The sequence below is a fragment of the Panthera pardus genome, unplaced genomic scaffold (genome assembly GCF_024362965.1).
Source record: "Panthera pardus isolate Hobbes unplaced genomic scaffold, ASM2436296v1 HiC_scaffold_26, whole genome shotgun sequence".
Classification (NCBI taxonomy): domain Eukaryota; kingdom Metazoa; phylum Chordata; class Mammalia; order Carnivora; family Felidae; genus Panthera; species Panthera pardus.
In genome coordinates, this window is record NW_026526832.1 from 5827850 (window position 1) to 5841322 (window position 13473).

The following is a 13473-nucleotide window of genomic DNA, read 5'->3' on the forward strand; positions in this document are numbered from 1 at the left end:
GTGTGGCCAGTGAGGCCTGGCAAAAGGCCCCATGCCTCACCCCCCCCCCCCCCCACGGCAAAAGGAGGCCTCAGCCTAGCTTGGCTGTTACCCCATGTCTACCTCGACTGCTGCTGTACTCATTCAAAAAATAAACGCCCTCTCTGCCAAAACAAAGAAAAAAAGGGGGGGAGGAACCCCAATAAAAAACTTAATATTCCTGAGATGTAGGTCTTCTCAAACAGGAGGCAGCTACTGCTAGAGCAGAGTTTGGGAGAGGCAGGGGTGGGCTCTCTCTCTCTCTCTCTCTTTTTTTTCTTATTAATGCTTTCCATTTTTGCCCAGGAGGTGCCTCTTGTCAAAATACTTTCCTGGAATGTGATCTCCATGTGCCTGGCTAGGAATTAAAGTTGCTGTCGGTTAGTGTTTTCTTTGCCTGTTTGCTGTGTTTGTTTGTAATGATCGCCAGGCGGGGGAGGAGGGGGGCGGCGAGGGCGGTTAGTGACAGGATGTTACAACGGAGGTCGAGAGAGGGACATGTGCACAAGGTCAGGGGGAGCTGCCCCAGCAGCAGCTGGGGGCCAAAAGGGTCAACCAGCCAGGGGGTCAAATCCTCCCTGGAGCCAGCCATCTGCTACCAGAACCTGGATGAATACATTGGCCCAACTACGCATCAAGCGTGACGATACGCTGACATTTGCAGACAGAGCTGCCTCGTCGGCCCCTTTTCTCGGGGAATTTTGGGAAGAGATGTTCCATCAAAACCAGGCAGGAGCTCCAAGCAGCACTGACAAGGACTTACGTGGGCTTTTGGAGACCTGAGGGCTCAACGCAACCTCCTCGCCTGAGCAAGAGGAAACAGGGCTCTGAACGATGATGTTAAGGAACTGTCCAGGTCCCTCGGCCAGGCCCAGGTCACTGCTTTCCCCTGTGGACCACGGAGCTGAGAAAATGGATCCAGTCACGCAAGGGCTCGGGGCCACTCCGGATCTGGCCGCGGCTCTTCAGTTGTCCACTCGCCGGGCCTGGCAGTCTGGAGCGCAGATTTAGGAGAAATCCCAAGGCTCCTGCAGGTTCAGCAGGAACAGGTGCGTGATGGGCCCAGGAGTGGTTACACGTGGCCCAGGATCCGCCAAGCCTAGTACGAATGTGCTCCAAGGCCCAGTCCTGGCACGGGTTCATTGCTTCTCCGATCAGACAGCAAGTCCTGCCAACAGTCCTCAGGCTCCCCGAGACCACTGTAGGAGGCCAGACAAAGATCCGGTGGCCCCAGGGGTCTGCTCTTGAGCCTTTTGCCTGGAATCCCATTTCCTGGAGTAGAATCTGCAGCCCAAGGGGAGGGGCCAGGAACGCATGTCCTCCGGGCTCTCCCCCCACCCTCCCATCCCCTCCCCCTGATCCCTTGGGGAGTGGCATCGATGATTCTTTGTCAGTCTGCACCGGTGGCTGTCAGTGTTATGCCTCATTCCCTTAGTCTTAGTCCCATGAAGTCTCCTCTTATTATCACACAACTACTGCCATTTGACGGGCTTTGCTCTCTTTATTTTGGAAATAAACAGTTTTGAATCCTGAAAGCAAGAAAACAGGATGCTGAGTGGCCTGGCCGGGGTCTGCCAGGTGGTAATAGGAGTATAAACAGTAAGGATGAGAACTGTCATTAACCGAGCACTTTGCTCCATATACAGTCTCACTTACTTTCACTCAGCGCGTTCTGCAAAGGCCCCCCCGCTAGTCCCCCATTTTATGGTGAGGCTCAGAGGCATGAGGCCAAGTGTCCCAGTTCACCTGCTCCTAAGTTACGAGCTGGGATTTGAAACCAGAATCTTCTGCCTCTGTGGCTTCTCAGCCTGTCCCTTCCTCAGTCTCCCGAGGGGACTCAGCGGCACTGTGCTGGGCCATCCCACTGAGGTGATCAGAACGCATGACCTGGACCCTGACCGGAAGCAGACACTGTGCATTGGGGAGTGGGTGGACAAGAGGGACGAGACATGGTCCTCCCCACAGCGGGGGGGTTTGCCGGGAGCAAGGGAACCCCCCAGTGAAGCTGGAAATGGCCGTCCATCCTCGATGGTGAACCGCACCCTGCCATGGGGAGCCACGGGGAGCCACTTCAGTGATAGAAGCAGCGTGAGTCGAGGTGGAGGGGGCTCCTGGGCAAAGGCCCAGAGGTGCTGCAGGTGAGGGGAATTTGGGAATTGGTGAAGACGTTGGAGGTGGCTGTGAGGCCCCATGTTGGGGAGAAGCTGAGAGAGAACAGCCCCTCTGGCGGTGGTCCCCTACTTCCCTCTGGGGCCCCTGAGTGGGGCTGTCTCCCCACCCCCACTCCCATCCAGGGAGAGCACTGCTGCCCTGGGCAGGCCAGGGAAACAGTCGGGGTTCTGATGTGCAAAGAAGGCCCCTCCAGCCCCTTTCAAGAGGCAGCCTGGGGGAAGGGGGAAACTCAGAGTCCATCCCACTGAGTGACCTTCCTTCTGGAGACCCCCCACACCCAAGGCTCTAATCTCCTTCCAAAGTGATAAGAGCCAAAGATAGTAGCAAAACCACTCTTGTAAAGTGAGTGCTAGAAGGATGTAAGTGAAAAGGGCCAGGATGTCAGAGGTGAAGGACTTCTGAGCTGTTCTCGCATCCAGTCTTCATTTTACAGAGGAAGAAACAGGCCCAGGGAGGTCATATAATGTGCCCGAGATGAGCCAGTGACTTGGAGAGAGAACCTTGCCGTCTCTCCTACACCATGCTGCCCGCAGACTGACAACTCTTTTCTCACCTCCTTTACCTGTCCCTGACCCCAAATATTTCTCCTCAACCTGCCATACTGGATGGGATCACATCATTAAGACAGTTTCTTGGAGGTGGTTAATCTGCATGCCCTTTTTAGGAAGGCTTTAAATGGGTATCAGTCACTCACACCTTAGTATGAACTAGTTTTATCAGCTGCTTTCCCCAGAGCTAACAAAGCATGGGCATTGGTGGAAGGGGAATTTTTTTTTTTTAAAGGGCAGAGAAAGGGATAACTGGATTCTCTGGCTTTGTTCAGGGAAGACAAGCTTAAATGGGCCCCAGGCAGCTGTTCTAGTGCAAAGAGGAGGTCTGCTTTCAAGTCCAATTTCTCAGATTTATTCTCTCTAAGCCCCACGTCCTATCTCTGCAAAACAGCAGCAGTGAATTGACTGAATCAGAAGTCCCCTCCAGGCTGACATTCTAGTTTTCCCCACCACAAGGAAAGGGTCCCAGAAAGGGTGTGAGCAGTCTTCCAGCTCCCCAGCTTCCCCACCCCCACCCCACAACCCCACCCCAGGTCCCAGAACAGGAAGGCAGACTTCAGAACCTTTCATCTCATGGGCCAAGTCCTGTTGGGGCTCCCATGAAGGCAGGAAGATGGGTTCCAGCAGGAGTCGATCACAGAGGGAAATTCCTGCGTTGTCAGCACAGAAGGAAGCAGACTGAACCTCTCAGCCCATCTCTACCTTCAGCCTGTAACAGCCTCTTCCGGGGAGCAGGACCTGACTCCCTGACAAACATAAACATCTGTTCTATTTGTGAGTTTTCCACAGCTTACACAGCTCCATATATCCATTACTTCTCTCTTTTCATGCTAACAGTACTTTATTGCAGTACAGTATAATTAACATACAATGTAGTGTGCAAATCTTAAGTATACAGCTCAAGGAATCTCTGAAATGGGTACACTCCTGCAGCCATCACTTACATCAGGATAATAAATGAGTCTTGCAATGGTGTAATTTATTTACCCCTCTCAGTCCTTTGTGCTAGTGTTACCGTATATTTTACTTCTGCATTCTTATTATTTTTGCTTTAAATGGCCAAAAGCCTTTTTAAAAACGGGGGGGTGGGGGGGGGAACTGATCTGTTATATTTGTCCACATGTTTACAATTTCTAGAGTCTCCATTTCTTTCTGGTAGTCTGGGCTTCTTTCCCTTGGCCCGAAGAACTTCCTTTAATATTTCTTGTAGTATAAGCCTTCTAGCAATGATTCTCCAAGCTTTTATTTGCATCTATGTTCATGAAAGATATTGGTCCATAGTTTTCTTTTCTTGTAATGTCTTTTTCTCATTTTGGTGTTAGGGTGATGTTGGCTTCACAAAATGAGTCAGGAAGTATTCCCTCTGCTTCTATCCTCCGCAAGCAATTGTAGAAAATAAGTATAAATTCTTCCTTAAATGCTGGGTAGAATTCACCAGTGAACCCATCTGGGCCTGGTGCTTTCTGTTTTAGAAGGTTATTAGTTATTGACTCAATTTCTTTAATAGATATAGGCCTATTCAGATTGTCTATTTCACCGTGCATGAGTTGACAGATTGCATCTTTCAAGGAATTGGTCCGTTTTGCGTAGATTATCAAGTTTGTGGGCATAGGTCAGCTCATAATATTCCCTTATTATCATTTTAATAAAGGATCTGGAGTGATGAACCCTCCTTCATTTCTGATGTTAGTAATTTGTGTCCTCTTTCTTTTTTTCTTAGTTTGATTGGCTAAAGGTTTATCAATTTTATTGATCTTTTCAAAGAACCCACTCTTGTTTTCATTGATGTTCTCTTTGGATTTCCTGTCAGATTGCTAGCCTGAGGGGTTTATCTCATTGGTCTTTATCAAGAGCAGAGCAAGATGGAAGCTGGGTTAGTTTCAGTTCACTGAGGTTTTAATATTTCAAGGGTGAGTTCAGGTCCCATCCCCCTCCATCAGGGCTTTGGATCTAAGCACCGTGAGATATCTGTGTGTGTGTACCTATGTTTCTTTTTTTTTTTAATGTTTATTTATTTATTTATTTATTTTGAGAGAGAGAGAGAGCACGAGCAGGGGTGGGACAGAGAGAGAGAGAGAGAGAGAGAGAGAGAGAACACCAAGCAGGCTCCATGCTCTCAGCACAGAGCCCAACATGGGGCTCAAACCCACGAACCAAGAGATCACAACCTGAGCTGAAATCAAGAGTCGACTGCTTAACCGACTGGGCCACCAAGGTGCCCCTCTATCTATGTTTCTATCTGCTTATCTATCTATCTAATCTATCACGTATCTCATACTTTCCAGACCTGGCCCCGGCTGATGCTTATTCAGCCAAAGCTCCCTGGAGAAAAACTGGCAGGCCAGCTGGTAGAGGATAGCTCTATCTTTGGGGGCTTCTCTAGACTCTAATATACCAGACAAGTTCACCTGGTTGTTGAAAGTTTGGACATTGTCTCGTTTCCCAGGAAAGTCCCTCCACCTGTCAGGCCTGCGCCTCCATTACCCAGTTTAGGCAACCACCCCCCCACCCCCGGCAGTATGAAAGCAACTGCCAATCTCTTCTCTCCTGAAAGGCTTTGCCCTCTCTGTAATTTAGTTCACTTGGACTGTGTGTGTGTGTGTGTGTGTGTCCACAGCTTTCCTATGGCTTTAAAGGAAACATTTAAAAATTTTTGTCTGCTGTGCTCTTCAGTTTGGATAATTTATTTCAATCTGCCTTTGAGTTCCCTGATCCTTGTTGCTATGGCAGGAACAATGGTCTTTCACAACCTTCCATATCCTACCAGAGCTGTGCCTATTATCTCCTTCTAGCCTCCCATCAGCTCTGTGAATTTGTCAGGTCAGGGATTGGCATCATCGTCCCTGTTTCACAGCTGAGGGCACAAAGGACTAGAAGGGTCTGTGAACGCTCAGAAGACATAATGAAGCCCTAACTGGAACCCCATCTCCCCAGCCCAGTGCCCTTCCCCGCACGACTCTGCCATGGGGCTCCTGCTCACGTGATCAGGCTCCTTGTCAACCCCGCTTCACGTGGGCCATGAGGCACCGCACAGAGCTGGACCCTAGGGTTCAGGTCTCCCTGGCCCTGTTCAGTCCCTGTGTCCACTCCTTCTCTCAGAGTGGAGGGAAGCTCGAGCAACCCCAGCAAGGCTTGGGGGCCCTCCAGACTGAAGGAGCCTATAGGACACCCCACCCCACCCCCAAAGCCCTAGGGACGGGCTGCCTGTACCCTCTGTACTTTTGCCCTACTCATGCTCCAAGACACAGACACAACTTGTCCTCTGGTTCCATCCAGACTCCAAACAGCCCTGCATTTTCATCCCTAGCCACTTGAATGAAACCCTCTAAACCCAGTTTCCCAGGGCCAGAAGCTCAGCTAACAGCTAATATCACAAAGGCATCATTGTTGGACCAGGGAACCCTCTCTGGTGACTGGGTCCTCATCTGCTATACCTTTCCTTCCGAGAAATATTAACAGCCCACAGAAAATGGCTCTGTTTACGACGTGTACAATTTTGACCTTAAGTGTCTTATTTAGTGCCTGCTGCGTGCCAGGCTTTGGGCAATAATGCTATAATCCTTCATCTTCATAGGCAATCTGGCCAAACCCTGCAAACATCTGAAATGCCTGCAAACATTCTTTCTCCCTGTCCCAGTCCCTTGGCCCTGCTACCTACAAGGGCTGCTTGTCCTCTGGGGCACTTGAGAGGCTGTCTTTCTGGATGCGCAGTCGCTTTCCCAACATTAATTATTGTCACGGTTCAGCCCTGCCCTCCCAAATCCCACCTCCCCCTCACAAATTTAGAAGTAAATGGTGCCTCGAGATGCTCCCTGATTTGCAGGGTGGTGGTGACTGACAACCTTGAAATCCGGTGAATAATCTCATCTCCCAGGACCAGGTCATCATCCCCACCCCTTCCCTGGAGCATGCTGAAATAGATCCTTTGGGCAAGCCCGTTGGGCTCACAGCGGACCCCAATATCAGACACCCGGGCCTGCCATAACTCTAATGGGCTCACATCGTGGGCAGAAGGCATGAGCAGGGTGAGTTCACCCTCCACTCTTTGGAGTAGAGAGGCCTGGATTTAGATCCTGGTCGCCCACTTATTGACTGAGCTTGGCCATTTGCTTTCCACCTATCTGGCCTCCAGTGAGGACAGGCCAGGGCACTGCATCAGTGTACCAGTAATGAAGAGAATGCTCACTTCCAACGCCCATGTCCTCTGCTGACCTCCATCAAGTGTTTGGGCTGGCCCAAACACTGCTCTCAGTGGTGGGAAAGCTTTCCTATGACTCCATTGGAACAGCCTCCCCCCAAAATAACACAGGTTTGAGGTTCACAACCAATACTCAAGGCCACCAAAGGGCTCTTCTGAGTCTGTAGGAGGAAGCTTTGAACCCATGCAAATCTTGTTCAGATACCAGCTCTGCCGTTTATCCCCCCTGTGACCTCGGGCAGTTATTTAGCCTCCGTGGGACCCAGTTTCCTCATCTGAAAGGAGAATGATGACACCTGAGAGGAGATGGCTCGTGTATGACATACACCTAGCTCATGAACAGGTGTTCAGTAATGTCCATTGTCTGCCTCCCTCCTTTCCCTCCCCTCCCCAGGTAGGAACTACAGAAACCTGCAGACACGGCCAAGCACTCACTGTCTTGACTATATGACCTTTGAAAAATCAGGGAGGCACGAGGGGTGCCAACAGACAAGTCATGGGGGGGATTTTGCACCCATTTTCAAAGAAGAGATTAAAAGACCCGCATACGGTGAAGCTTGAATTTTATCTCCAGCAAGATTCGCAAACTATTCGGTGGCTTGACTCACAAGCACCGGGAAATGGCGTCTGCAGGCTCTTCTGGAAGGAAGCAATAGTCGCCGCTATGCAGGGCCCCGCCGCTGGCCATGCCAACCCAAACCCCTTCCCCTCTTTGGTACCTGACTGGCATTAGGAAGAAGATGTTAGAAGCATAGCATTTCTCGATTTGACAAACTGTCTCACGGTCCCCTCGGCGGTGATGGGCACAGGTTATAGCTCAGTGGTGCATTTACACAGATGAAGGAGCAACTAATTATTCACAGACTGGGCCTCTGACACTTAGCCATGGGACTCTATCCTAGCCCAAGAGCTTGACAATGAGTTGGATGGACCACAGTATATCTATTAACCAACGCCAAGGTCACACCGGCTAGAAAGGATGGCGAGCTCGTTGAATGAGGATCTAGATTCAGAATTAACCCAAGACTGTGGAGCAGTGGGTGTACTCTGAGACGTTGCTGGTGGGAGTGAAGAGAATACAGGCACTTTGGGGGAAAAAAAATCTGTCAGTGTCTTATAAAATTAAATATACAGCTACATATGAGCCAGCGATTCCAGTATTAAATATTTACCCAAGAGAAATGAAGACATATGTCCACACAAAGGCTCAAACACAAACGTTCTTAGCAGGTTTGTTCATAACAGCCAACAATTGTGAATGGCCTAGCTGTCCATCAGTAGGATGGAACCTAAACACAGTGTGGTATAGTCATACAACAGAACACTACTCCACCAACAAAAAGGAACAAGCCACAGACATACGCAGCAATGTCAGTGACTCTCAAGAACGTGTTGCTGATAAAAAAAAAAGTCTGACACTGTAAGAGTCCACTTATCTGAGTTTCTAGAATAGGCAAAACCCATCAAAACAGTGCTTGCCTCTAGAGGGTTGAGATGGACGTTACCAGGGAAAGGCTTGAAAGAGCTTTCTGGGGTGACGGTAATGTTCTCTATCTTGAGAGCGATTGGGGCTACACAGGTGTTCGCGTCGGTCAAAACCTGGGACTCGTACATTTCGTTGTATATACCAAAAACACGTAAATCAATATTGATCTCTAGTCAATGTATGCCCGCTGGAATATTGGGGGGAGCGGCAGGAGAAGAGTACTGATGTCTGCAACTTACTTTGGAAGTTACCGAAAGGTACGCTGGATATCCAGGTGGGTAGATATGTGGTAAAGGATACTAAAATATAAATTACAGAATCAAGGTGGTGAGTACACAGGTGTTTCCCATCTGATTCATTCAACGTTTTTACAGGTTTGAAAATTTCATAATAAGACGTTCAAAAAAATTAACCCACCAGGATAGGGAGATGGCCGAGAATCAGTAGGGTGAATCGAATGCCAGTGAAGGACAACGGTCTCTTCAGCTAGAGGTGCTTCTTTGCTTGAGCAAGGAATGAGCGCGTCTCGGTTCGCCAGCTGTTTACATTCATATTCACGTTCAGCTCATAAGTTTGTTACGAGCCCATGTGCTGCTCCTGTAGAAGACGCTGGATTAATAGATGGTTCCACAATCCCTGCTCATAGAGAGCATCCATACTGCTCACATCCCCTTGATGCTGGAGATCCTGTTGGGAGAGACATTAGCAAATGACTGTGTATCGATCAGGATATGCTGCATTTCACTGCAGTAACAAAAGATCCCCAAATCTCAACGGCTTCTCACTCATGTTCCACGTTTGTGGTGGCTCTGACCCATGTCATCTTAGCTCTGGAACCCAAGCTAACAAAGTAGCCTTTATCTGGGAAATTCTGTCTGGTGACAGAGGGAAAAGAGACAGAGCAAACCACAGACTGGCTCTTACAGCTTTGGCCTGAAAGGGACCTGTGACATTTCTGCTCACAGATCATCGGCCTAAACAAGGAACATGGCTCCTCCTTGGTTCAGCTGGACGCGGATGCCCCGTTCTCCTGTGGGGAGAGGTACAGTAGACCATGGCCAACAGTGATTTGCTTTACTCTGAGGATTCCATCAGGATGTGTGAAGTCTGGGAAGGGTGAGAGGACTACGAGAGAAGAGGTTGGGGGATGACATGACGCTTTTCTTTAGACACTTTGAAGGACACAGGACGAGGCTTGCTCTGCACCCCTCCAGATGGCAGCCTAAGGACATTTCCAATGGCTGGGAGTGACTGGTCACCACAGGAAGCACTTTCTTTTTCTTTTTTTCAAAGTTTATCCATTTATCTTGAGAGAGAGGGAATGCATGCACGTGAGCGGGGGAGGGGCAGAGAGAGAGCAGGAGAAAGAGAGAGAATCCCGAGCAGGCTCCATGCTGTCAGTGCTGACACAGGGCTCGAACCCATGTACCATGAGATCATGACCCGAGCTGAAACCAAGAGCCCGACATTCAACCGACAGAGCCCCCCAGGTGCCCCAGGAAGGACTTGCTAACAAAGACCACCCAACAGTTGGGAGCAAGGAGGGCACAAATTACCTGGCACCTCCATGGGCCCCGCATGGTGCCCAGCACTTAAAGATATTGTATTGCATCCTTCCTATCCGCCTGAAAATACTCAGCCCAGCTGCCCACAAGGCAGTGAGCTCCTTGTCCTCAGAAGGATGTAAGCAGAGCCCGGATGGCCATGTGACAGTGCTGTGGATGCAACCCCTGCATGGGAACGGTGAGGTCAGACCGGAGTGTACCCACCCCCCACCAAAGTACCCTTGGGAGGGGGCACCTGGGAGGGCCTCTATGCTCTCTCTTGGCATCACCTGCCCCTCACAGGACTGCCAGCTGGGCTGCTTCATAACCAGGGTTCCAAACAAGCATGCTTTCTGGGAGGGGACCACGAGGGCAGAAACCTCCAGCCTTGGGCAGCTGCCCAGGGCTCTGAGACCTGGAATGCTGGCCAGGACTATTACTGAGCACCTATGACCTTGGCAAGGGTCTAGCTGCAGGGGAGGGGGCACTGACCCAGCGCGCTTGCGAGTAACTCAAGCAGATGGGCCTGGCCTCCGTCTCCGGGTCTCTGAGCGCATCCGCCAGAGCCACATGGAAAGAGCGTTGGCCAGCTGTCCAGTGTGGCTCCCACGACATACTCAGGGCTACAAGCAGGCAGTTCCGGTGAGCCGCACTCCCACGGGGCGCCCGCTGTATGTAGAGAGACCGCCTGCTCTCTCGCAGATGATTTGCTTCTCAAAAATATCAGGCCCATCTTGCCATTGTGATAACCCTTTTCGTGAGGATAGTACTTTCCAGCTGAAGCCTCTGCGGGCTCCACCCCTGCGTCCTGGCCAGGGCAGGGATCCAGTCCCAGGCTCGCACATGCCCCAGCACAGGTGCTAGTTTGGGAGGCCAGGCAAAAGAGAAGGACCCAGCCTGCAGCCCAGACGCTTGCCTGCCCCCCGGGAACACTCCGTTTGCCCCGCTGAAGTCGCTGAATTGGGCTCCAAGGCCAGCCCTTCACTCTACCTCCCACTCGAGCAGCACCTGACAGCTACAAAGTTCCTCCACCTCCAGGAGTGTACCTGACCTCACAACATCCCTGGAGAGGAGGGAAGCAGCCTGCCCAAGGTCACGCCACTGGTAAAGGACAGGCAGAGGCGGGGACCCACGTCTCCAGCTTCTCAGAGCTCCGTGCACGACTGCCCTCCTTCCTACCCACCCGTGGGCCAGCTCCTGGGCTGTGTCTACGCGAGTAGGAAGCCCGCCCCTCCCGCCTCTTCCCCCAGCCCTGGCAGGGCCTCCACATCCTGGAGTCAACGCACAGTGAACTTCTGCCCTAGGGGTCCCTCCCGCTCAAGCCTGGTGCAGAGCCATCGGCCTCCAGGGTGGTGGATACCAGAGAGGCAGAATACAGGCCTGGCTCAGGGCTGGCCAGCCACAGGCCAGGGACTGCAGAGCTGCTCACGTCCGCACATTTCTGAGCATCTACATCCCTTGGCTCGCTTCCAGGGCCCAAGACTCCCACCCCTCCGCTGGGGACAGCCGCCTTCTGCACTCAGCCAGAGGTGGCCCAAGAATTCTGGCTGGCTCAGCCTCCTACTCCGACCTCGGCAGAGAGGCACGCGGAAGGCCATGCCTCCCTGGCCCTCCCGCCCCTGCTCTCTCCCAGGGCTGCACGATCAAATGCTGACCCTCAGGGCTGCCGCCCTGCCTGGACCCCCACACACAAGCCCCACCCCCCGCAACTGCTTCACACCCCCTGGGGCGGCTCACCCTCTCCCTCCAGCCACGATGCCCTTCCCCACTCTTGCCTCTTTCTTCCCAGGCGCGTGAGCCAAGGCACAGGCCTCCACTCAGGCCCTGTGAGGTGCCCCGGGCAGACTTATTTCAGTGTCCTTCCTCCCCCCCCTGCGCCCTCTAGCCTCCCATGGATGTCCTTCAATACCCAGGTATCCTTAGAACTATCTAGTATGATTCATGGATGCCGGTGCTCTCAGTTCACAGAAGTGTTTTCACGGTATAGCCCCTGCCCATCACATACATCTTTACTCAGCACCGTATTCTTAGGATCTCCCGGGGATGATGTGTCACCTTGCTCATGGCTCCTGACGGCCGTGTGGCTCACACCTATCTGTCCTCCTGACGCTGCACCGCTGATTTAATCCTACACTACCCTGCCATAAACAACACTTCGAGAACCATCCTCGTGAAAGCTCCTGTAGACCTGCGTGGGAGCTGCCTGTGGGACGCCACAGAGTTACGCATACTTCGTATCCTAGGTGCTGTCGGATTGTTCCCGAGCCACAGGACTGTCCCCGCTCCACTAGCTGGCATGATGAGAGGAGAGAGGACGTGCTCGTTTGGAAAAGTCTTTGCTTCCTGACAAGGCAGGAGCTGATGTTTGAAAGAAGGCAAGCTTAGGGTGCAGGGGACAGGTGTCTCCAAAGAGAAGGTGAGGAAGGAGGGAGGAGGAAGGAAGGAGCTGCCATGGCAGGGTCGGGGGTGGAGGGGAGGCCAAGTGAGGAGTCCCATGGGCAGATTCGGAGCTGTCTAAAATGTCACCTTAGAGCTACTCGCTCTGCGGGATATGGTGAGACCCCCCTCCTCAGAACTACCAGCTGCTCCGAGGCATCTCCTCTCTTCCCACAATGCTTCATATGAGGGGGCTTCTGAGGGGCCCGAGGAGGGGAGCAGTGGTATGGAGCAGACACCAGTGTGGGGGTCAAACGGGGAAGAATAGAGCACCGGTGGTACCAGACCTCCTCCTAGAGGGCTTCAGGCCCCCCGCCCCGGAGCACGGGGTTTGGGGTTCTTGGCCATCTCGTCTAGATCCCAAGGGCGGGGAGGTGCTCCTGACACCCGGAGGATGCCGCCTGGCAGGTGTGGACGTTGTTGAGGACGTCACTTCCCACATCGCAGAGCGCGCCGCTCAGGACCCTGGGGAGAAACGCCCTCTGCACAGTTACCTGTGCTGCGTCTGAGCCTGGCTGTGGGCGGAGCTAATGAACTGTGTACATCCGGTCTCTAATCAGGTTTCCCACCGAGGCCGCCGTTATCACGGGGGGGGGGGGGGGGGCGCCTGGGTGGCCACCTCTCCCTGTGTTCCCGGGTCATCTTTTCTCTTTCCTGATGGTGTTCTTGGAAGCATGGGTTTTTTTGTTTTGTTTTGTTTTTTCGAAAAAGTCCAGTTTATCCATTTTTTTTCCCCTTCGGTTGCTTGTACTCTCGGTGTCACATCTAAGAAACCACTGCCCAGTCCAATGCCGTGAGATTATGTCTGTTTTCTTGTAAGAGTTTTGTCGTTGAGCTCTTCCATTTAAATCTTTGCTCCATTTGGAATTAATTTTTGTATGTGCTGTGACACAGGGATCAAAATTCTTTCTTTGCCTGCGGCCATCCGGTGTCCCAACACCATTTGGTGGAAAACCTATTCTTGCCCCTACTGGGTTCTCTTGGTACCGTGGTCAAAAATCAGTTGGATGTAGGAGCGCCTGGGTGACTCAGTCAGTTGAGCGTCTGACACTTGGTTTTGGCTCAGGA

General features: G+C 51.9%; 1 protein-coding gene across 4 annotated transcripts in view; it reads right to left on the reverse strand.

Moving 5' to 3' along the window:
- The window catches only part of GPAT2 (glycerol-3-phosphate acyltransferase 2, mitochondrial), a 51781-nt gene extending 39133 nt beyond the window's left edge, over nt 1–12648 (reverse strand). For all 4 annotated transcript variants that reach the window (XM_053890967.1, XM_053890970.1, XM_019446002.2 and 1 more), the window contains exons 1-2: nt 11975–12648; nt 8843–9022 (exon numbers count right to left, since the gene is read on the reverse strand). The gene's annotated coding sequence lies outside the window, so the exon portion shown is untranslated. The remainder of the gene's footprint in view (nt 1–8842; nt 9023–11974) is intronic.
- Nucleotides 12649–13473: the final 825 nt, after the last annotated feature.